Source organism: Melopsittacus undulatus, chromosome 3 (genome assembly GCF_012275295.1).
Source record: "Melopsittacus undulatus isolate bMelUnd1 chromosome 3, bMelUnd1.mat.Z, whole genome shotgun sequence".
Classification (NCBI taxonomy): domain Eukaryota; kingdom Metazoa; phylum Chordata; class Aves; order Psittaciformes; family Psittaculidae; genus Melopsittacus; species Melopsittacus undulatus.
In genome coordinates, this window is record NC_047529.1 from 99,193,777 (window position 1) to 99,215,044 (window position 21,268).

At 49.6% G+C, this 21,268-nt stretch overlaps 1 protein-coding gene across 2 annotated transcripts in view; it reads left to right on the forward strand.

Moving 5' to 3' along the window:
• TMEM63B (transmembrane protein 63B) overlaps nt 1-21,268 on the forward strand; it is a 45,890-nt gene that overhangs the window by 4,511 nt on the left and 20,111 nt on the right. Inside the window, exon 2 of one of the 2 annotated variants that reach the window (XM_034061120.1) lies at nt 20,542-20,622. The exons of the other annotated variant lie outside the window; for it this stretch is intronic. The gene's annotated coding sequence lies outside the window, so the exon portion shown is untranslated. The remainder of the gene's footprint in view (nt 1-20,541; nt 20,623-21,268) is intronic. 2 annotated transcript variants of the gene reach the window in all.

Here is a 21,268-nt window from a genome sequence, read left to right on the forward strand (position 1 = left end):
TGAACCATCACCGCCTCTGAGCAGCAAGCTGAAACACACGCACACGGTTTTCTCTGCCTGGAAAAGTGGCTGCTGTGGGCCTTTTCTGTGTGCCCATTGCCTGTCATTTCCTAGAGGAACTGTATGTGCCCAGAGCTACTCCTGTGAGTCCCTGCATCCAGTGTGCTCATCCCCTCTGTAAACCTGTAATTCTGTGTGTGGAGCAGTTGCTTGCTTTGACACCCTGTTCCCTTTGACACCCCTTTCCGCTAGGGAATTCCTGCTAGTTTCCATGCCGGTGTCTGCTCCCGACTCAGTGCAAAGCATTGCCCTGCAGAGAGACAGCTGCCACTGATGTGACCCTTGGCTCTGTTACGCCAACAAGGAGGCCATGTGGTGTGGCTCGAAGGGAGATGCTGTGATCTCTCCTGTTGACCTGCATTGAAGAGCAGCTCTGACAGGTTCCCTCAGAGCATCCAGCTGTCTCTTGATGTGTTGCTGACTGGGGTATTACATTTAGCAGGAGAGTTTTGTGTTGGCCTGGGCCCTGCTTTTGCTAGTTAAAACAGTGTCCTGTAGTAGGCTCTGTCCCAGGTCCCTTCATCAAGCCAGGGATGAGCTGGGATGGTCCCTTCATCAAGCCAGGGATCTTAGCATGAGGAAGACAGTCTTAAAGCCTGATGCCAGCTAAGCTTCATTTGTCTTCTGCTTGAAATTATTATAAATATCTGATGTCATCTTCTTGGAGGTCAAAGATCATGGCGGTGACTGACAAGGGTCTCTGCACTGATCTGGGGATACTTGGGCTCTTGAGTCAAAAATTTAATGTTTTTAGTTTCAAATGGAAATCTTAAAAGGGATTAATCCCTCAACTCCCTGTGCATATGGTCTAGACTCCCTTTGTGTGAGACCAGTGGACTCTGGAGGCTCTCGGGTGATGCTGGTAAAGCGGACATCTTCTCCAGGATGACTGCATATGAAAGTTGGTGATTTGGTTTTGCTGGTTTCTTCAGATCTCTATGCTTGGGACACAGACCTGGAAATGAACTATTGTGTGTCTGCTGAACTGCGGTGGCTGCCCAGGGTCTCTCTATTACCCACAACACAGGAAAAGCTGCCTGGTTTGGCATGAGCTGCAAAGTTATAAATTTGAGAGAAAGAAACCGGATTTTTGCTGCATGTGAAACTCAGTGTGATCTCACAGCTAGGACAGAAGGAGCTGATGCAGCTATTGGATAGAAGAAAGAATTGGCTTTTGTCTACATGGAAAAGAGGAGTAATAAAATGTGACAGTAAGAACTTTGTTCTCACCTTGCAAAGATGGTCAAAAAGGTACAAAGTTCTTAAAGGAATTAACGTTAAAAAGCAAATCTAAGCACAAATTGGAACAAGTAGGTAATGTAGATGTGGACATGTAAGCAAAGTTCTGTAAAATTTCCCTGAAAGTACTTAAAGGATAGACTTAAGGCAACTTTTGCATGGTGAGCAGCCACTTTGGGGAACATCTGGTATTTCAAGGCTTGACCCCTTGAAACAAAAGGAGAAAGAATGGTGGTACAACAGCCTGTTTAAGAAATGTGGAATCAACAGTTAAGCAGTTAGTGTATATCTTGTTAAGGAGGTGGGCGAATGTGCTGATTAAAAATTCATCAGTGTGCATTTATCTGGCATGTACAGTGTCAAGTTGATCAACACCCTTGCCTGAAAGGATGCCCTACCCAGTGGCTGAGCAGCGGTGATAGATGTAACACATCTTGACTTATGCCAATCTGTGCTAGTGACCCAAGGGTCAGCCTTATAGACAAATGAGGAAGGGGCAGGAGATACGAAGAGTCCCTCAGGTGGACCCACAACCAGTTAAAAAGCTGTACTTGAAAGGGCTGCTCTCTGGTAAGGAGACTCCGACTAGACAAGACAGGAGAAAATGTTGGTATTACCAGAGTTTGTGAGTAGGATGAGTTAGTGCTCAAAGAATCTCCCCAGATTCTTTGGTTCAAGCCTGACAGTGTGAAGTGGTTGATGCTTGTATGGGCATCAGTGAGTAGCCCCTGAATGAGACTTTACTGCCATAGAAGGTTCTGGGAATACTGGTACTAAAATACAGTCTACATCCAGTGTCAGTGTGCAGAAAAAGATGCTGAAAATTTGAAGAGAATGCGGAAAAGAGTTACAAGATAATCTGAGGGCTGGAGAGAAAGCTTTATGGTGAGAAACATAAGGAGATCAATCTGTTTATCTAATCAAGAAAAGATTACGGTGAGACTTGCTTATCTTGCGTAAGCATAACATATCTTATGACTATGTATCATTAGCTTGGTAGGATAGAAATGCCAGGCCATGAAGAGTAGCAAGAGAAACCCATGGTGAGATGCTGGGGCTATAGTCACTTTCCAAGCCATGCACCCAGTTCTGCCTTCTCTTACACAGGTGGAGAGCTCTGTCTTTGCCTGTTGCTGCTTTCTCTGTGCACCCTTGTTCTCTGGGGTTTCAAAGCTCTCCTTATTTGTTGCTCCTGCCTTGGTATCCAAGCCCTTTCCTTGAGACTCCTTTAGCTTAAGAGGAGGCATCTCCAGTAAAAGAAAGCACTAGTCTGGACCCAGCTGATGCAGGGTGATGCCCTGGCAAACCCATGCCTGCTCTCTGTGTGTGCCTCCAAAATTACTCCTTGCCTTTCCTTGCCCCAGCCCATCGTCTGCCTCTCAGTGATTTCTAGCATCCCTTCCTCTGTAGCACTTGGCTGCTTTGCCGAAGAAAGAAGCTACCTGGAAGCAGTCAGCACCTACCACTTCTCCAGACTAAGTGCCATGGCTGGTGAAAATGATGAATGGAACCAAATATCACCCTTGCCTCTGGTTCCTGCCAGCCTGCAGTTCAGTGCTCTGTCACTTACAGCTGCCAGTTTATTTAGGGTCATTACACCCATTTTTCAGTCCATGAGGTGATGTTTCTGCCTTAGCCTGATGAACAAACCTCGACTGGGTGAGATGCTGCAGCAGATGGCTTGTTAAAATCTTACTACATGCATGACTTCCCTTTCACCCACTAATGCTGTGATGCTGTTAAAAATAAAGATGATCCAGTGTGCCTGACAGGATGTATCTCTTGTAAATCCCTGCTGCCCGGTGCTCCTGGAATCTCACACTCTCTTATCTTCATGTTTTAATATTGCCTGGGGTAGGAGGGGAATTTCAAAGCTAGTAGATAGATCCTGAGTATGGTTGTGAGTCAGGGGGAAAGCAAATGCTTTGATATGCTATGAGAGAAGGGGGAGAAATCCCCATGTTTCACTCCTTTGGTTTGATTTCTCTCAAGCTTTGTTCCATTTGATGTGAGCAGAGCTTTGATTGTAGGGAATAACCCCAGTAAGCATTTGTCCCCTCCTCTGGGACAGCTGCTACAGGGTAGAACAGCCTGAGTAGCTCCAGAAGAGTGTTACGGAGCAGCAGCCATAGCTCAGCCCTTCTCTGGTGGGTAAGAGGTGAGGGATGTGCCTTCACAAATCAAAGGCATAAAAACATGGTCTGGACCATGTCTGTAGGGTGCATTAGGTGCTTCCTTCAAAACACCTGCAGCTTCTGGCCTGCTTTATGTGTAGGACTGCCTGTTTTGAATACTCTGCTCATACATTATTTTGGCAAAAATGCTTCTGCTTCCCAGCCTGGCTTTCTTCCACTACCTCAAAGCAGAAGCAGTTTTGCCTGTATAACTGCCCTTCCATCAGTGCAGCAGACTTACACCTGTGCAGACATGTTGATCACTCTGCCTTGATGTCTGACCCAGCTGTGCTCACAGATATCTCTGGGGTTGGCTTCGTGCAAAAGACCAGACCTCTAGCTGGAGCTCAGAAATCAGGTGAAGAGATGGGGCAATCAAAGTAGAAGTGTGCAGTTTTAATAGGCCTGTTTTCAAAATACATGGGAGTGACTGATGTCTGCATAGGAAAGCAGTGCTGGAAGTGTGTGGCTGATAAATAGAAAACAAAGGAGTCAGTTTTGGAAGATGGAGCTTTGCTATTTGGACTGCAGCACATGTGCTCTGTCTCTTGTTTCACTGCATTTCTTCAAGCAACAAAAGCGATTTTTAAACCTAGAGTTTAGTGAAGGTAGACTCCAAGCCATGCAAGTAGTGATGGAAGTAAAGCTGGTGGTGCTGTGGCTGAATGGGTCCATGCACTGGAAGCTCCCAGCCTAGTCCTGAAAAGCTACTGCAGGGTGGTAAGCCTGTCTGGCCCCTGCCTGCTCTTCCCTTGCCTTTCCCCTGGCTGTTTCCAGCCCGTCAGTCATTCTGATCAGTGTTTAATTGCCTCCCAGTGTTTCAGAGCATCCCGTGACTTGCAAGGTGTTAGTGACTGTGAAGCTCACCCTTCCCATCAACCCGTCCTTGCAGAGCGGGCTCTGGAGGCTCCAAGCAAAGATCTGGGGCAACACCCTCTCCTACCCCAGCACTGGAGCACAGCTGCCTTGTGATTCCTGTTCTGCCTCCCCACTTAGACCTGTGTGCATTTTCATGCCCCATGTTGCCTGCAGGAGCCTCATGCCAGGTGAATTTCAGGATCAGTGAGAGATTGAGATTCAAACAAGGCTGGAGGGGGGTAGTTTGAGATTGGTTGGTTGCTTTATCTGCCCACACTTCTTAAGGTGTGTGTGTTGGGCATGATGGGACAAGAACTGGGTCATCCCTTGTTAACCCAGCAGGTGAAAAGATCCAGGAGGAGACCCTGCTGCCTTCTGTGCCAGGGAATTGGCCTGGTCCTGATGTAAACCTGAAGTCCTCCCCAGGTAGAGAAGAAAGGGAAGGGCTAAAGGAGAAAAGGTGACAGTGGAGACAAGCGGGTAGGAGGAGGTGACATGTAGGAGCCGTGTGAGGCACAGAATGAAATAAATGCCCATGGATGGGGAATGGCAGAGCATCCTGCAGCACCACTGGTCTCACAGGTACCTGGAGGCAGGCACAGCCCACAGACAGGAGAGGCCATGCTGGGGCTGGCAGGAGTCCTGTGACTCAGGCCATGGGTGGATGGGGAGTGTTTCATTCCTTCTTTCTTGCTTTTTTGAGACAAACTTGCTGCTCAGTGCCACTTCCCTCCCCCTCCAGGACAGGGGCATACCTCATTCTGATGAGCCTAAGTGCTGACCTCGGATGGAAGATTAAACCAGCATCAGCAAAGCCTCCTAAGGTGCACTGGAGTTGACCTGAGCTGGCAGAGGCAGTGTAAAGCTTGTGTACTTGCACTTACCCCTCAAACAAGGGGGAAACCATTTAGAAACATCTTTGGGTTTAATCCTGTAGTTGATGCTTTTGAGCAGGGACAGTACAGGTGTTGCTTACCTAGGAGAGGGATAAATCCAAAAGGAATGGGCAACAGTGCCCTGCTGCTTTCCCCAGGCCTCACCAATGGGAGCAGAGGACCATAGCTGCAGGACATACCCTTCATTCCTAGTAACTCAATAGGGATTTTGTCTGACTGTAAGTGAGGGTGCAAGCAGCAAGAAATACTTGTATGCTGCTGGTAGGTCTAACCTGGAAAGTGGACTGTCTTCCCAATGCGCGTGAATTAATTGTGTGACCTCCCTGGGAGGGGTTTATATGATTCCAAAGGACAGAAGCAGAAGCACTGGGCATATCAGCAGCATGCTGTCAGATGTGCAGCCGGTCTGGGTAGGATGCAGAGCAGAGCCAGGCTGTCCTGCATCGTGGTTCCATGCTGCTTCCCTGCTGCTCTCTAAAGCAGCACTGACAGCTTGCCCTGCGACTGGAGATGCTGGAGGCAAGCTGGATGTGTGAGCAGCAGGGATTGAGTCAGTGCTGGGGGCGGGTGAGTCGGTGCTGTGAGGAGGGGTGGGCTGGGACACAGGTGGGAATGGCCCGGAGCTGCCACATGGACATGTGGGAAGCTGGCAAAGAGTGGGGGTCCAACAGCAAATACCATGGTGAGTCAGGAGGTGACAATCATCCTGGGCATGGACAGCACCACTGGCTGGTGCCTCAGCATTGAGTGCAGAAGTCTGTACCCTCACTGAGCCCATAGCTTGTGGGTGGGGAGAAACCATGTTGAAAGATGTCACATGAGGGTGAGCTGTGTGCATGGTTTATAGCTGAAACTCATGCAGTTGACCTGTGATGATGTCTTGTATTCCCTCAGCTACAGCAGTGTTGTTTAGGCACAAAACTGGACTTCAAGCCTTGACTGAATACACACCCAGCTCCAGCTGAGGCTTTCTTATAAAGCCCTGAGCCTCCTTAAGCCCACTAGGAAATGTTAAAAACTCAGATATTGATCCAGCCTCTTAAAGTAAATGTACATCCTTGACAGCCTGTTTGGGACTGGTGAGTGCAATGGCAAGGGAGACTGATCCGGGAAATGGCAGAAGAATGGAGCCAGGAGGTCCATTACCAGTTTGGTAGGTGGAAGAGGTGTTGGCTATTTGAGGGCAGGAAAGCAATAACTTTCTTGAAGACAGAGAGGAAAATATGAGGCTCTAAAAATGATCCTGGCATTGGGAGGTGACTGGATGCAGCCTGGAGGGAGGAATGGAAAATGTGGCGGTGTCTCTGGGAGGAGCCCCAGGGGCTGGCACTGGATGTTTTGCCTGGATGGACTTCAAGACTCTGACTTGCCACCATATGGGTGTGCAGCTCAATAACAGTACACAGAGTCTGTTTCCAGTCACCCAGGAGGGGGAATAGCTTGGGCATCAGAGAAAGTCTGCAAAACTGAAGGTGCCCTAGGAGGTACTCATTTCATGCCTTCTGTTGTTTGGGAGCATATTTGTGGACAGTATGCCAAATACAAGACACTGCTATGGGGGCCTGGGGTTGTAATGCCTTTCTTCCCCTACCCCACTTGAAGACCTGTAGCAAACTTTGTTGTGGTCACCTCTACCCACTGCTGAAGGCTGGTATCATTAGTGCCTCAGATGTCCTTGCTTTGTACAGGCCTCCACACTGAACTCTACCAAGAGATGCTGAACATGTACCGTGATGGAACAGCCATCACCAGAGTGGAGCCTCGGTGAGCAGCATAGAGCAGGCTGCAAGGGGATTCTGGTGCTGATTTCACCCTTTCGCACGAAGATCTTCCCAGACCTTAAGGGTCTGGTGTAAAAAGGATGCTGAGTGTGCATTTGAATCTGCTTGCATTGGTGAGGGAGCTGCAGGTGATCAGTGGTGCTGCAGCACCCAGCCCTAAGTAACCCTCCCACAGTTCCCTCATCTTCCCGTGACAGGAGAAAGGTCCCTTGTTCATGCTTTCTTGACTCATCCTCTGCTTCTAACAAGAGTGCTTGGTGTTGGTAAACAGCATGTTATAAATAGGCAACTGATGCTATATTGGGAGGAGTTTTGTCTGCTGGCAAGCATGGGCATAGTGGGACCTGGAAGCTCTGAGCTTGGCTGGCAGGCATGGGGAGACACTGGTGACCCCTTGTCAAGTGGCTGTTGTGGACGTGGCTGGGGGAAGCCTCCTAAGCAACAGCTCTGTCCCCGTGGCCCCGGGAAGCCATCCACAGCCTCCCACCCCTACCAACATGTGAATGGGGTCATTGGAGAGGGGGTTTGAAAGCAGCTAGGATTCAGGGGAAAGAGTGAGATGCAGATGGCTGTGTTGGGCTACAGTTATCCCTGAAGGGCTGCAGGTGTTTCATACAGGGACCAAGGTACCAAGCCAGTAGCAGTGACGTAAAACTTGGGCTTGGTAGCTGTCATCTTCCTCCTGTTGAGATGGTCCCATACTCAGGAGAAGGTATCTCATATACCCAGGTATACTTACGTACCCAGAAGCCAGCATCTGAGTGAGACTCTGAAGATGAGCAGATGACTGCCCCAGGCTGCTTTGCAGGGCCTGCTGGGGTCCCAGGTAGAAGGCACCAAGTGAGGGATCTCATTTTTCTTGCTACCTGATGCATGACTGCCCTTTGGGGAGAAAGTGTTGGCCCCAAAGTACTGCTGGGGCTGTGGATTCCTGATGACCTGCAGTAAAGGAGGCAGCCCTCAGTGTGGAGCCCAGCAGAGCTGTGTGTGGCAGGGTAGATCTCGGAAGTCCTAGCATTGACCCTGATGGGATGTGTCCTTCTGCCTCCAGACCCAGCAGTCAGTTTCCGGAAGCCATGCCTGGTGGCTGGCACTGCCACCTCAGCAGAGGCCTGATTTCCTTACGCCGGAATTCCTTGCAGGCTCTCATCAGGATGCCAGTCAGGTGGCGTAAGAGGAGGGCAGGGTGCCAGGGGTGAAATTCCAGCCTCCCTGCTGGATTATGGAGCTGTGGAAGGATTGCCATGGCAAGCCTTGGGCATAAGCAGGCGGGTAGGATGGCAGCAGCAGGGCTGGCTGCCCGAGAGGAGAGGCTGGTGGAGATACTGCCATCCTGCATCCCTGTACTTTCCCATTTCAGGTGCTGGAGGAGCAGAATGTGGCTGCCAGGTTTGCTCTGAGGGTAGCCAGGCACCTTCTTCTTTGGAGGCTGGCCCAAGAGGTGTGCTCCCAGCCCTAGCAGCACAGGGTGGAGAGGGGATGTCCCACCACAAGTGGCTGTGATTCAAGAAGGAGCTGTGAATTGGCATGCCTGGGATATGCCTCTTGCTAGGGTGATGGGAGGCTGCTGACTTTGTGCCCTTTTCCCTTTTCAAATGGGAGAGTGACTGGGGGAAGGAGCTTGCTGGGAGCTCTTGGGAGGGCAGTGGTGGCTTGCAAAGTGCAAACTGAACCTGGAAGCTCTCCAGTTTGAGGAGTGGAGGCCTTGCTTGGTCCGGTGCTCAAATAAGCAGCATTGTCCATCCTTACTTTGCATTGTCCAGGTTGTGTTTTAAGTCACGTAATCATAATGCTGCCTAGTGCTTTCCTGTATTGGGCTGGCTCCTCTGAGCTGACTGTGAGGTGCTGGAGGAGCCAGGCAAAAGGCACCCCAGGAACAGCATGATTGGTATATGAGAGGAGGTGGTGTAGCCGCACTTTCTCCATTGATAAAAAGCAGACTGCCCTGAAAGAGGCTCCTTCCTTATCTTCAGGGTGTAGCACATGTCTTTCCACATCATGATCTGAAAAGCAAATGTTAGGAAGCTGCTTCTTCATCATGCATTAATGGAGGTCATCTCTGCCCTGGGTATCTGTAGGTTGCCTGCCCTGGCAGGAGTGCAGGAGTCCCTGGATCATACAACTGCCTGGGCAGCTCTGAGGTACTCGAGTGCTTTAGCACAAGAGACGTTGTCAGAATCCTTCATAACCGCGATGGTGACACAGAGGCTGTGCCGGTTGTGTGGTGGTGTTTGCCAAGAGCCAGACAAGCCCTAATGCTAATTGTTAAGAAGTCTGGCAACAAGGTTCAGGTTTGTGTCCCAGAGTAAAAAGGGGACAGCTAGGATGTTTGGATGTTTGTGGGTATAAATGGGAAAACTGAAGATCATCCTATAGCAGTTGACACTTGTCAAACTCCTGTGTTTATTTGGAAATGAATAAAAGCTTGGTTTGCCCTCCCACTTCAAACAGTTTGGGCACCATGGGCACCAGCTGTGCCGGAAAGAGATGGAAAATGAGAGGACAAGCTAGGATGACAGGATACAGGGGTTTAGATTTTTGGCTACGATATGACTGAAAGAGAACTCTTTGGCCTCTTGGGCTATGAATGCAAGGGTGTCATGCTGCAGAGCAAGGAGACCACAGTACAGTTATCTCTCTGGCTCTGGCCATATCAGTGCTTGGGACTTTTGGGCACAATATGGCTAGAAAGATGCTGACCACACAGAGAGACATCAGCTGTGGAAACAGTCAGAGGCTAGAAAAGTGTGCTTGAAAAAATGCTTAGTTTGAGCATAGCAGGGGCAGGTGAGATGTCTCCTCACAACAAAGGATCTCTGGTCTCTTTGCTGAGAAGGGGGAGGAGTGTTCTTGGAGGAGCAGCAATAATGAAGTTTGGAAATGGGTTCAGGAGGAGTGGCATACTTTTCATGCTTGCCAGAACCATTTCTCCATGAAGAGAAGAAAGCTTTCTGATCTAGGACCATTTATTTAACCAGCCACGATGAAGTGTACTGCAGGAACCTACTTCTCATCATCAAAGAGAAACTGTGGTTAAGCTACTTGGTCTTTGCTGCCTCTACCCTGAGACACTGAACTGGGCCTGGGTTGATAATCAGTGCACATGGAAAACATCTGGTGCTTGAAGCAGAGCACAGTGCTCAAGTCTGATCCTTTTTAGGTAAACACTTGAATTTAGCCATGTACTTAAATTATGATGACTTCAGTGAGAGCATTTGAAGTGTGTATGTAGGAGCTTTCCTGAGGAGGGGCGATTTCTTTCACATGAAGATACTTCAAGAAACATCTTAACAAGCAGAAGCCCATACAGCTGCCAGAGCTAGATTTGTGATGGGAGAAATACAAAGCAGTAACCTCATCTGGGTTATTAATTAGTAATTATCTCAGGATGCCATAATCTACTAATTGTTTTAATACTCCTGCTCTTGTGGTGTGTTTGGGAAGGCCGGGCAGACTTCGTGCCTGTAAGGAAAATTCTGGAGGAAACTACTTGCTGTCATGTCAGTTTATATTAGAGGCCTTAGCCGCTGCTTTAGTGAGCCTTTTCGTGCCATACATTCAGTGTGTTGTCCTCATGCAAAACAAGGTATGGAACAGCATCCACACCTTCTCCAGTATCTGAACCAGTTTTTTGTCTGAAGGTACCCTGCTTGTCTTTGGGATCCACTGGCTCCCATTTATTTATCCTGCTCACTTCTGTGATGCTGCACTTCATGTTGGTCCATATGGTTGGATGCCCCTTCCATGGAAGGGGAACAGCCAGGAGTGTGATTTCTTGGTGGAAACCTAGGGCATGCTTTGGTGTGTCCTGCAAGTATTGTGCTGTGTGCTGGTACCCATGTCCAGGGGAGGGTTGGGGCTGTGGCTACTGGGTGACCTTCAAAACTGAAGACTTCATGCAAGGATGGAGACACAAAATCAGCAATGAGATTCACCCCAGGCTTGGGGCACTTGGACCCCAGGCATCAATGCTGTCATGCTGTTTTCTTTTGTCATTAGAAGTCATTTGTGGAAGCACAGGATATGGGGGAGCACTTTAGGAAGGAGATGTGGTGTTGGGAAACATGTGCAGCAGAAGTGGTGGGATGAGAGCAACACTGTTCTGAGCATGGTCACTCCTGGGGCTGCCACAGTCAGACAGCACCCCACTGATTTGCACTGTTTAGGTGCTGTTTTCCATGGAAAGCAGCCTCCAGATGCACAAGGCTGCCTTACAGCAGCTCCAGGCTATGATGCTTAGCTGCTCCTGGGAGTTCTCCAGGCTCAAGCCCATGGAAAGCACCCACTGCTGGTTTCCTTCAACACCACAGCCTGGAGGAGCAGAGCTTGGGGGATGCTGTGGCTGCCTGACAGGCATACCCGAGGCAGCTGCCAGGTATCCAGTCTTAGTTCTGTGTGATGCTTGTCCATCTGGGCAGAAGGGCCCTTCCCAGCTTCACCTCCAGCAGCCCTTGGTGCACAGTATTTGGTGTGCCCCACATTTCTTCTGGGGGGACCTCCAAGCTGCCTCCTTCATGTCAGGTCGGGATTTCAGTGTTTTAGTAAGTGTGAGCACCCTGGTTTCAGCAGGGGCTGTGAGCAAGAGGAGCGCAGGTGACCAACTGCAGGTCTTCAGTGGACTTTCCTAGGCTTGATATTTGCTTTTGTGGAGCTGAGCTCCATGGATAAACAGTGAGTCAGAGCAGCTTTGCCCAGTTAAAGTACTGTTTCTTTGTTTGTCCTAACATTGAGATGGAGTCCGGATGACACAAGATTTGCATTACCACGTATTGCTGAAAATGCAGTGCCCTCCTCTAAGTCCAAGCAGCCACTTCATCTCACACACCTTTATCTGTGGTCTGGGAGCCGGGCTGCTTGCCTTGAAGTACCACTTTGGTGTTCCTGGTCTCAGCTAGGCGCCGTAGTCTCTGTGCCCAGAGCCTGACCAGTGCTTTGTTCCCTGTTTTCCCAAGCCAGGCCCAGCTCCTTTTGCCAAGCCCCACGGGGTGGAGGGAGACCACTGAAAAGAAGAGCCCAGTCAGCATCTCTCAAGTGCTGGTGGCTGGCCGAGAGCCCAGCATCCCCAGCCTGGTGTGTGCAAGTGAGTCCTGCCCGCAGACCCCAACCCCAGCAGCTGAGCTGCCCTGCAACTCAGAAGGAAGTGTTCCACCCTCATTCTTCCCAGCAGATAAAGGTTCCTGAGAAGCTGCCTCTAGATTAGATCCCCCTGGCAGTAGCAGAGCAAACATGCTGCAGAAGAGGAATTGGCACTGATGTGCCATCTGAGGTCCAGCAGTTCTCTCTGTAGCATAGATGAGGGCTTGGGGGCAAGGACGGTCTCAAGGCTGTGTTTAATGTCCATTTCACTCTATGACCTTTGTTACTTATTTCATGCCCAGCAGGAACTCAGAATTGGTGTCTCACAGCCTGTCTCCCTTGTTGGAGTTCAGCAGGCATTGGGACAGAGCATCTAAGGTGCCATAAAGCCTCGAGTTTTTTTCAGTGTCAGTGTCCTAGTTTGGACATCCTTGTGGGCAAGGTTTCCTGGCTGCTCTTGGTTGTACTGGGTGCTGTTCCTGCGCTGGGTGTAGTGTGCTGGTGCTGTTCCTGGGTTGGGCAGTACTGCTGGTGCTGGAGCTCTGACTGCAGAATGCTAGTTCCTAGATGTTCTCCTTTCCTATCCTGGTTTGCTGACTGCATCGAGATCTCTTGCTTTGAGAGCCCTTTGCTGATGTCTGCTGTTGTTGAGGAACAATTGACTTCTTTCCTCTTCCTGCTGTGGCTGCCGAATCTCTTCTCAGCACGGAGTTATAAAGGGAGCTCAGTTCTGCCTGCTGCAGGGTTGTGATTACGCTGACCTTTGTTGCTTGCCTGTGTTGTGGGTCCTTTGTAGGCCAACCCTGCAAGGCAGCTGCTACCCTAGGAAAACTATAGGGAAGGCGAGGAAAAGGTCAGAAAATCCCCAGCCTACAAACTACAAATGCTTGAAGCTGCAGTGTTCCTTAGGGACCTTTGAAAAGATTCAGACTTTATTTGTTATAGGAAGGGTGCAGGTGTCAGGATTTGGAGTAGATGCTCCTGTTGTAGGAACAACACTGAGAGGCTGCTTGTGCTGGAGGTCATGCAGCATCCTGGGTGCTTTCCTCCCAGTGCCCATAAGGGAAGAGGTTTCCCTCTAGGCATCCTAGTTTTACATCCCATGTGTTTTCTGCTGGATGAGAGAGACAGGCTAGTGAGCCCTTCAGTGCTAGTGCCAATCTTCCTCACCTCCTGATGTGAAGGAGGGTTTTCTGTGTGCTGCTAAGCATCATCTCCAGGGATGCTGCTCTAAGCAGCCCATACACCAACTTTACCACCATCCCTGAACTGATGCAGGGTTTCAGTTTTCCTGGGTCTCAATGGAGTACTTGCTAAAAGAAGGGCATGAAGCTCTTCTGAAGTACCATCCAAAAGAGAATGCCCCAACACTGTGCATGCTGAGTGTGGTGTGTTCAGTGCTCAGGGCAGGAGGACTGGGCATGAGAGCAATTTAACCCAAATAACATCTGGGTGAACAGCTTGCATGCTGCAGAGTAAGGAAGTAGGGATGCTTCCAGGGCAGATGCAGTAGGTATTCTACCAGCCTCTACTGAGGAATTGGCTGTGGAGCCCTTAGAGGCAGCTTGGACAACTGAGAGATGTTTCTTACTGCTGCTTGGTGATTTCCACAACCAGTGGTTTCTGTGGTGGGAAGTGCTGATCATACTGTATAGGTAAGTGATTGCAGTCATGACCAGTGAACAAAATTTCTGTCTTTGAGCATTGTGCTGCAAGGAGGTAAAGGCTCCTGTCATGCAGAAGTGAAGAGGAGGAAACAGTCAATGTGACCTTGAGAAACTAGCTCAAAAACCTGGTTTTATTAGACATACTTTTTGCTCAAGAGGAAAAGCTGGCTGTGGATGAGAATACCCAGTCTGTGACAAACAGATATGGGTCATGAGGGAAGGCAAGTATGTTATATTCCCCTATGCACAAGAGGATTAGGATCAGAGATAAACAAGAAGCTTGAAGATGAGGTGAGCTTCAGATGAACAAAGGAAAAAGGGAGAGGTGCAAAGCTTCTGCTAAAAATGTGTACTTGAGCAAAATAGACACGTTGGCATTTGGTCACTTCAGAAACTGAAGGGAACATGGAAAATTTCAGAGTAAATAAAGGATTGGCAAGGTCTCCTTGGTCCATGTTTCAGCCAAGCCAGATGTTATGCACCTAAACACTGTGAACAGTAAGTAAGGGCTTAACATGCACTGTTATGTTCTCCTTAACAGTGCTCGAAAGCCAGAGTGATACTTGTACAGTAAAGATCCTGTATGAATAGACACTCTCACCTAAAAAATGAAGTATGGAATAGCCAACCTGGGGTGGACCCACAGGTGTGTTGTGAGGAAGGTGCAGACCATGTACAGGCAGCTTAAGCACTGATAATAGACATGCAGGAGATAGCCAAGAAGGCAACCCCTGAGGATCAGCCTGTGTGCTCCTAGGTCCACAGACCAGAAGGTGGAAGACTACTGGTGTTAAGAGGTGGTGGAGTCTCCATCCTTGGGTTTAGTAAATGTCTGTTGGGAATGGGAGTTGCTGCTTCTGGTGTGTTGGGTGATAGGTGAGGAAGCCCTGTTTTCTGGGACTTGCTCCCAACCAGGGCTTGGTTGCCATATGGCCACTGCTCTGCAGAATATATAGCGTGAAGTCCAGCACCTCGTCAGTCTCACCACTCAATCTATTTATGTTGTGTTTGCTGTATCACTACCAGCATATGCCTACAGGAAACATGGGAAGCCAAACAGAAAGTGATATTTCTTTATAGAGTATAAAGTACAAGCTGGCAGGCAAACTTGATTTCTTTCCAGTAGATTTACAGCCCAGGAGCTTGAAGGGAAAATGACAGATATATTTGGAACCAAGGTGTTTGATTCAGTGAGTCATGAAATCTAACACTCAAAATTTTAATGCAAATCAGGTTGGCTGTGATGCTGCCATGCAGACTGAGAGCTGATTGACATGGAGAACTGTTGGATAGGTTTGGGATGCCTCTTGATGGCAGAGGAGGAGATGGGCCCTTGTTCTGCACTAGGGTGAGACACATGGACGGGACCCTGGGGGTGTCCGTGTGGCTTTGAGACTCCATAGTGTTTGTCAGGAGGCAAAGCAAATGACGTTGGTGCTGGGTACTGTGACTGTGTTTATACCTTATAGCCAGATGGAGGTGGTTGGACTGTCTTTTTGGTAGCAGAGCTGCAGCATGATGTTGCTGTGTTCCACCAAACCTCCCTGGAGGGGAAGGGGATGGAGACACCATCAGCCCTTCCCTGACAGCCAGAACAGGGATGGACACCACTTGTCCAGGAGCACTTAGTCCAATGGGATGTGAAAACTGAGGCAGGAGGACAACAAGGTGCAATGTGGGAGAAAAACACAGAGCCAGAGCAACCAAAAAGTCTTTGAGGCTGAAGGCAGATTAGCCAGGAGAGATGAACCAGGATGAACTGTAGCATACTAAGGTTTTAAGCTGTGATACAGCCCCTCTTGGCATGGAACATTATGTTCAGGGCACCATATGACTTGCAAGCACTGCCCCCAGATTGGAGGGAATTGCTGTAGAAGAGGCATAATAAAGAGCAAGTTGCCTGGAGCTGAATCTGTATTGCTTGGTAAGGCTGGCAGTTTCCAGTGGGTGAAGGCAGCATATGAAGGGTTTTGCTGATGTTCAAAGGGAAGGTTTTGTGATTGGTTATCCTGGGGGATCTTGAAAGGGTCAGAGGCATGAAATGTAGAGGTTCCCTGACCTTCATGGAAGATAGCCCCCAAAAGCTTTTCCCCTTATTGAAAATCATGAATCGGAAAATAACCTCCAAGAAAGAAGTGAGATGTGGCTTGGTCAAGGAGAAATAGCTGCAACAAAATGGCTTGGTTTCATCTCAAACTTGAAGATTTCCTGATGCTGGGATTAGACAGCTTGTGGAATGGTTTTTCCCAGGGAAGGGCATCTTTCAAACAACCCCATTTCAAGTCTGTGAAACAAAGGAGCAGTCTGGTACTGAGCCCCAAGGAGTAACTAGGGGTCTCGAATGCATCAGTGTCCCTCCAGGACCACCCTTTAGCAAGTTCAGGACAGAGTTCCTGGAGGAGTTCCCCTCCTCCTTTCAGGTGGGGGGAAGCAAGCCATGCTTCCTTCCTGTTTGCTCATTCAGTTTTCTCTATAGGCCTCAGTTGCCTTTAGGGGAAAAATCTAAGCCCAGTTTCTCATCGATCCGAAGGCTCCCTGCTGTTACAGGCTATCCCTGTAGTTTCAGTTAGATTACAGTTCCATCCCTGCCAGGCACTTGTGTGGCTGGCCGTGCTTCCAGCTGCGCTGGGAGCAGGACCAGCAGGATGGACACAGCCAGCAGTACACAAGCTGCTGCGAAGCAGTGCTCTGAGCAGCATGGGGCCAGGGGCTGGCTCTGACAGTGACAGTACCTGCCAACCCACGGGCTGGGAGCTCACACACAGAGAAAAAGGCGTGCTGCCCTTTGCTGGCACATATTTGAGGCCTGATGCAAAGCCAGCTGGACCCAGGACCCAGGACAAGGGTGTACTTCGTCTTTGCTTTGAAGAAACCGAGTCTGCCAGATCAAAGCTTTGGAGGCCTGGTGTCTGCCTGGCTAGCTCATACAGATGATGAAGCATGCAGGGAGCTTTGTACAAGGAGATGGAGAGGAGGCAGAGGGATGCAGGGCTTTGGCAGGTCCTCCTCCTTTCTGGTGATACAGGACTGATCCCCATTGTATGCTTGTCAGTGCTTTGCCTAGGCTTGTTTGAAATGCATTGGTAGCACATTTGCTTCTAGATGCTTTTCCCCTTGGCCTGCAGATCATGTTCCTCCTTGATGCACCCTTCGTATCAGCATTTCTCCAGCCCTCAGCTGCCTGAAAACCCCATACCAGGTCTGAAGCATGGTGCAAGGCAGCTTTCCCACCACTCTGTCTGCAGCAGGAGTGGTTTTTACCCCTTTGTTTTAATAGCTGCTGTACTCTGGGAAAGGCTTTCAGCTAATTTGCTGATCCCTTCTTCCTGTGTCTCCTGAGGCTTTTCCCTGCTTTGCTCTCCAAGGGTCAGCCTGTTCTTCTTGTGATCTGTTCATGGCTGCAGGCGGCTGGCACAGAGCTCTCTCGTTGGGCTTCACTGGCAAGGTGTAGTTAACATAGGTGGCTGTTTGGGGGTTGGAAAGGTTTCCTCCGTTTTGAGTGCTGGCTGCTGTATGAGGGTCCCCAATGGCCAGTGCAGGCAGGGCTCTGCTGCACTAGCAGAGGGTGGCACACCTTCAGGATCAGGTCCCTGGCATCCTGGCACAGCTCACCTATGGTGCTTGGGTGACCAAGGGCACCCTAGAGGAGCAGGTCTGCAAGGTACAGGCCATGTCCCCAGCACCCTCTGGGGCCAGGAACCAAAATGCACCTCACCTCCCTGAACACTGAATCCTAGAGATTTAGCACATTTGGGGTTGGGTTGGTTTGGTTTTGTTGGTTTGATTTCATCTGGAAATCTTTTGTGTTGTAATCCCAAGCCTGCTGGTATCCAGGCAGGTATCCTGCCTGTCTCTGTGCCTCCGGTCTGTGGTGAAGCTTTCACCTTTCCATAAAGGAATGTATGTGTACCAGAGCACAATCTCACTGTACTAATTACAGATGGGTTATTAACATTTACTGGTGAGAAGACAAACGAACGTAGCTTGTGTGCTGACGTCACGCTTCCTGCAAGTGCAGGCCCATGCTTTATTGATTTACATTTTTCTGCAGGCATTTCTCAGGTCTCCTCCTCATGACATCAGTGGCGTGGCTGGAAGAACACAGCTAGACATTTGTCCGTGTTGGCGCATCTGTCTGCCTGTGAGCCGGCTGTACAGCTTCTGCATCAGTCCTGCATGAGTCCCGGCAGAATGCGTTCTCTTTCTTCTTTCCCTCGTGTCAAGGGTTTGGCAGAGGATGCAAACACTGGGCATGAGGGGCAAAGACTCCAGGATGAGCTGGTGAGAATAGGAAATGCTGCATTTGAAGGCCCTGCAGTGCTATTTTTGTGTGCCCAAGCAATGCTGTGCCACGGCAGAGTTCAGGGTGGGGAAGGCAGCCTCCTCAGTGGGTGCCTCTTGTTACCCTGCCCTGCAGGAGCCCCTCAGGCCTCTGCTAGGTGGTACCCCCTTCCCAAACTGGAGGATGACTCTGTGAGCATCTTGATGCACACCCTGCAGGCTGACACACAGCCATGGAAGGGCAAAGGCATGTCCTCCTGGCCTTCCTAGCCTCATGCTGCTGCTGTTTCCCTTTGCAATGGATGGATGAGAGCTTGCAGGCTTGCTTGGCTTCCACATGGGTGCTCATCCAAGAGGAAAAACCCAGCAAGATGTGGTGACAAAGGCGAGGAGGATGAGAGCCCCTGCCCTGCCAAGCCCTCTAGAGCAGCAGTTCCCAGCACTGCATTTACACAGGGCTTAGTGGGTGGGAGCTTGTGCTCTGCAGCACTCAGTGGGATGTGCTTTAGGGTCTTCAACTAGGAAACAGGATGCCTCTTCTCCTGACATGGAAACATGGGACAGCATGGACATGTCAATACTGCTGGATGTGTGGAGCAGGGAGCAGGCTTCTCTGGGGATGGGGAAGCAGGGGGACTGCCATTCCTTCCTCCCCCCTTCCCACTGTTCACAGAGAAAGGGGATGGAATCCAGAACTGCTGAATAAGAGCTGAAAATGCCTTTTGGCAGGTTCTTCTATGCTGTCTTTGCAGTTTTGAGGAAGTCAGCATTAAATGCACATAGTGCAGGAGGGGAAGGCTCTGGGGCTTGCATGACACCTGGTTTGATGTCCTGCTCTTACTGCCTCCTTGGCCACTCTGTGTGCTGTGGTGGAAAGCTGTGTTAATGGTCAGGAAAGGGCTTTGACACCATGGGCTGGTTCCCATAACCCCATCCATTGCAACAGCTTCCCACCAATTCCCTGAGTCTTGGCTCTTGATGCTTTTACTGATGTTAGCATCTCAGCCCAGGCAGAGCTATGCTCCCCTGTCCTACAGCACACCAGGGGAAGGAGGGACCAGGAAAGGCACCTTTTAACCATGTCCCTGCAAGCTTTCCCAGCCCTCCCACACCCCTGAAGCACTTCTGTCTCCATGGGGAGCCCCTTCTTGTGCTTACCAGCCTGATGGGAGCTTGCATACCAGAGAATGGTGCTGATTGCCACTGTGCTACCTGTCTGGGCTCATGAAAAGGCAGCGTAAGCCTTGGGCATATGCCCCAGCTTTTCCATTACTGGGTGTTCTGGTTGGGTTGCTGGAGAAGCTAAGAAAACTTATCTCCTATCCCTTCCAGGCCATCATCTAGGCTTCAGGGAAAAAAACTACATCTCTGGAACTTGTCTCTGTGAAATGCGGCTTAAATTACCCATAGGCTTGCAAAGTTCATCTTGAACATATAATGGCTTATATGAATAATGATTATGGTAGGCTCATGGGCAATGTGAGTCTGTGAGCCTCACTTCTGTAGAAAGACTACCAGAAAATGGGTCTATAAAACATGCAGGAATGAGGTAAAACAGTTTGCTCTCTGCAGAGGAAAATTATACCTCCCTGATCTGTTGCAAGTCTTTCAGTACATCTATAAGATAGTAGGTAATAGTCAGGCAGCTTGTATAACTGGCTTGGGCATTCAGAAAACCTCTGAAATCCTTCTCAAAAGATTGTTGAGAAAACTGCCCACTGGAGAGATGCATATTCATGGATCAAAAAATTGGCTGAGGGTCCACCAACAAAGCCTAGGAATGAGCCATTTCAGTGTGACAAGAGCAGAGGGATGAGGTTCGTGGTTATTAATGACCCAGAAAAGATAATGTGCAGCAAGGTGCCTAAAATCTGCCGATACCCTGGAGTTGTTGAGGTCTGTCAAGATGAAGTGACACCCTGTGAAGTGGTGTGAGGCAGTGAGAAAGTGGGTCCTTAGAAGTGTGCGGCCAGGTGTATTGGAAGGAATGATTTGTTCTGGGACATGGCTGGCTTCTAAATTACTGTGGCTACTCAGGGCAGCAGCATTGCAGGCTGGTTGGAGATACTTGTCCTCGATGTGCAGAGGTGCCATTGGAGAAGTAAATCATGCTCGACTGCGCAAGGAGTAGCATAAGGAGAGATGCTGAGAGCATTAGGATGCTGTTCTGGCAGCCAAGGTCGTTTTCCTACTCAGGATATTGTATGCGGTTCTGGTCACCTTTCCATAGGGTCAAAAGAGAGGATATATTTGGGGTGTGTGGTGAGAGTGGTTAGAGCTGGAAGAGACTTTGTGTCATGGGAAAGAGAAGGCATTTAATAGTAGTGAACTTAAGGCTTTTATTCTTTGGCTTCTCCCACTATGCAAGGAGAGCTGAAGGCTGGGCAGTTGCAGTAGGGTCATAGCCTTTTATTCAATATCTGGAACTCGTTGCTGCAAGATACCATATACAACCTAAAAGTTTACAAGATTCCCAGAAAGAGGAATGAGAGGTAATTTCTCTTTGCAGTGAGTCCATCTAGGCTGGCACTTGGGAGTAAAACCAGAGGGATATAAGCATTCACGCTCCAAAGCATGTGACTTCTCTTTGGTGAGTTTCATCCCATCATTTCTTCCCATCCCTCCCCTGGAGCTTCCAAGTTTCTTATTAATTCAGCCAGGGTGAATTACCCTGCCTGGCTTCCCAGTTGTTTCCCAACTGTGATCTCATGGCTTGGCTTTCTTCTCCTGCTTTTATACTCCCATTTTCTGCTCCCAGCAGCCCCGCTCCAGCTCTATACCTGTGACTATGTCTTTACAAGCTGATTGGTGGCTTTTCCAATTGGGCTGACCCCCCTCAGTGACTGTACCCAGCTGGGCATTTGCTTGTTGTGTTGCCCTTCATCACTGGTGTTTCAGCTGGTTTCCAGCTGTGCATCCATACCAGCAGAGCTGGGAGGCCTCACTTGGAAGCAGAGCTCTCCAGGACAATGCAGTGAACAATGTGGTGCCCATTATGCAGCCAGGGCTGTGTTGTGCTGCTGATAAATCTCTGCAGCCAGGCAGGAAATTGCCAGGATGTAGCCGTGAGCTGGAGGGAAGAGCCCTGTGCCCTCCCTGCCAATGTCACCATCCAACGCAGAGCTGCAAGGGCTGGTGGCAGGGGGCATCTCTGGGACATGTGTGAAGCCAGCACAGGGCAGTGGTGGTAGCTTTTTCATGCTTTGGGCAAGTGACAGCTCTTTTGCCCGTCCCAC